This window comes from Myotis brandtii, unplaced genomic scaffold (assembly GCF_000412655.1).
Source record: "Myotis brandtii unplaced genomic scaffold, ASM41265v1 scaffold468, whole genome shotgun sequence".
In the NCBI taxonomy this organism is placed as follows: Eukaryota; Metazoa; Chordata; class Mammalia; order Chiroptera; family Vespertilionidae; genus Myotis; species Myotis brandtii.
In genome coordinates this window covers 1,216,402-1,219,928 of record NW_005367874.1, presented here as the reverse complement: position 1 = coordinate 1,219,928, position 3,527 = coordinate 1,216,402, and positions in this window count along the sequence as shown.

The window sequence follows — 3,527 nt, the reverse complement described above, 5'->3', positions numbered from 1 at the left end:
TACTCCTACTCCTCCTCCTCCTCCTCCTCCTTTTTTGGCTTGTGGAGTTCCCAGGTTCTCATCATACACCTATCATTCATCTGACCAGCAGAAAAGACTTCTTGGCTTTTGTGCAAAATGATGAAAGACTAATTCCTCATGCCAATGATTTCTGGTTGCTTGGAAACGATTCTCATTTTGCCACTATGATGGAATTAGGTCAGCAGCAAATTAATCCCTTACAAAGTAGAGAAATATAGTCAATAATAGATTCTAAATTGTCCTGTTGAATATAGGGACTGTAACACGAGGTTCTCCTCTTCTTCCATGGACAAGAAACAAATTTAAAAACCATATTCCAGAAAAATTCTGTGATAATGAGCAATGTCATTTTATAGCAAGAAATGTCTGCTTTTATCACCCACAGCCAAAGCCATAGCTCTTTTTCTACCTTCTCACATTGCTAACATATAGCAGTGAGGAGGTAGAGGAAATAAAGTTGTGTCTCTATGAGGCTCCCTAATGCAAGCAAATGAAGATGGTATTTTATATTCTTCAGTCTGATAGAATAGCAGAATTTTGGTAGGATACAAAAAACAAACAAACAAAAAAGATGTCCCAGCTCTTCTAAATCCATGGAGGCATCAGGTAGCCCCCTCTTTTGATGAAAGATTGTGCCAGTCCCAAGGTGAAGTCAATTTGGATGTTCAAGGTTAAGGTTCCTCTTCCTCTCTTTTCAGGAGGCAGGTAACCGAGAGTAGCAAAGTGGCTGAGAAGATCAGAGAAAGATCCCTTAGCTGAGGGAACTATCCAGAACCAGAAGAAGCAATGTAAACTATTGTTTACATTTCCTCTGCCCTGGATAATGGGCAGAGTTCTAGCCAGGCTCTCTGGCCAACCTGCAGGGCCCTTGTGGCACATCCCTAGCCACCCCTCCCAGAACTAGATCCAGCAGGAACAGAGGGTGCCACAGCACATGTACATGAAGACCTTCCACCCAGAGATTGATCCAGTGGGTATAGCAGAGCTTGGCTGTATTCACCCACAGGGCTGTGCACACACATGGGGCTCCCCAACCTGGGCAGAGTGTAGAACTAGCAAAACACTATGGTATCTGCACACAGGGCAAATATTAATGGACACAAAACAGAAATTAACAGTAACACAATAATAGTTGGAGACTTTAAATCCCAATTACCTCAATAGATAGATCAACCAGACAGAAAACTAATAAGGAAATAATGGTTTTAAAGGCCATATTAGACTAGATCAACTAGATTAATGTACATTCATAGAACTTTTCATCCCTGAACTGCAGATTACAGTTTTCTCAAATGCACATAAAACATTTTCCAGGATAGACCATATACTATGTCACAAAACAAGCCTCGAATACTGATAGTATATCCAGCACATTCTATGACCACATGACATAAAACAATAAGTCAACTACAGCAAGAAAAATGGAAATGCGCACCCCTGAGTAAGTACTTTCATTACCTCCATTTACAGATGGAAAAACTGAGGATAAGTGGGGTTGTAGAAATAGCCTAAACTTCCCATTATGCTTACAAACTGTGACAGCCAAAATAATATATTTTCATTTTAGTCTCCTTATAGGTCAAATAGGGATATCTATCTTTGTAGGAATGTTGGAAAATGAAAATAATGTATTAATACACTAGATAAAAGTCTAGCATGAGTGGTGGTCAACAAATAGAAGCCATCATTTTCTCATGTCAACTGCAACTCTGGAAACATCAAGCAAGAATTAACTTCCCAGTTCTATCCATTTATCCAGTTGTCATATGTTAAAAATTATTCTGAAACAAACATTGAGAAGTTTCTAAGAATTATAGATCTTTTTATAATTATATATATTTATAATTCAGTAGCATTCCATAAACACCACTGATAAACTGGATTCAGATGGAGACCAGAAAACTGCGATGCGTCAAGGCAGTGTGTACCAATTCAGACTCGTCCTCACAGCAGCCCACTTTACCTAGCAATTCCAAGGGCCAACTCAGCATCTATGTATTCAGTCTTTGAGGACAAATGCCTTTTTGAATTTTGATAGTGCCAAGAAACTGACCATGTAGCCTATGTAACAGTTGCCTCAACCTTTGGGGTGACAGATGCATTTGGGAAAAGAGTTTTTATTCACCTCCTTTGGCTGCAGTAAATGTGCCATACGGTGCACTGCAGCACTGCAGATGTAGTGATGCCCAGTATGTTCCTCAGACAGTATGAAGAGGTTTCCATAGCAACAGACCACCAAAAATGAGACAGTGAAAAGTATATGTGGAATCTAATGAACAAAATAAATTGACCAACAAAATAGAAACAGGCATGGATACATGGGAAAAATTGCCACTGTTGTGGGTGGAGGGAGAAACTGGATGAAAGAAGGTGAAGGGATTAGCCAAAGAACATATATACATAGTGCATGGACACAGACAACAGTATGGCATTGGCCAGAGGGAAGAGGGCGAAGAGGATTGGGTGGAGGTGGGAAAGGGGTGGAGGTGTGGATATCTGTAGTAGTGCAAACAAAAAAAGTCAATGTTATATACAGGATTACTTTTTTTTGTTCTTATGATGTGAGGGAATCTGGTTTGTATTTCTAATGGATTTTAATGAGGTAATACACTGAATTAAATAATTACATTAATAATAAATTTCTCCTATAGGTTACGCCACAAATAAAGGAACACAAAAACTCAAATGTACCTGAACTTTGTATCAATACTTAATAAATTTAAAATTGGACTTTATGTTTTCCTAATTACAAGTCAAAAAATATACTTCACAAGGAGTCAATAAAGGATAAGAAAATGTGATTTGATGTAGAATTTACTAATATTGATTTATTCAATATGTATTTAATCCCTGTTATAAGCCAGGCACTGAGATGAACAAGTTTTCTTTGAGAAGCTCCAAATCTAATAGGGAAGAAACACAAACAAGTACCTTCAACATATTATAACTGATAGATATCCTATCTAATAATAGACAAACATGGTAACTGACCGTACCTTCACTAAGCCTCCCATTGGCTAATCAGCGAGATATGCAAATTAACCCCCAACAAAGATGGTGCCTAATTTGCATACTGCAGGCAGGGTGGGACAGCACCACCCGCCAGCGCGCGGCCATCCAGGGCAGGCTGGCCACCCGCCCCAGAAAGCCCCAGCAGCCGCCCGTGCCTTGCCACCCCGGGACCTGAGATCAGCGGGTCCTGGAGTGGCAAGGCTTGCCCAACCCAGAAAGCCCCAGCAGCCACCTGATATGGTAGTAACTCTATCAGTAAGCACTCTGAAAGTCAGTGGCATAAATGCACCAATTAAAAAACAGATTATGAGGGTGAGTCAAAAACAAAACCCACTTTAAATATAAAGACACATATAGATTAAAAGTAAATGAATTAAGCTGCAGCCTGTTTTGCTCAGTGGATAGAGCATTAGCCCATGGACTGAAGGGTCCCAGGTTCGATTCCAGTCAAGGGCATGTACCTCAGTTGCTGGCTTGATCCCCAGTCCCTATCA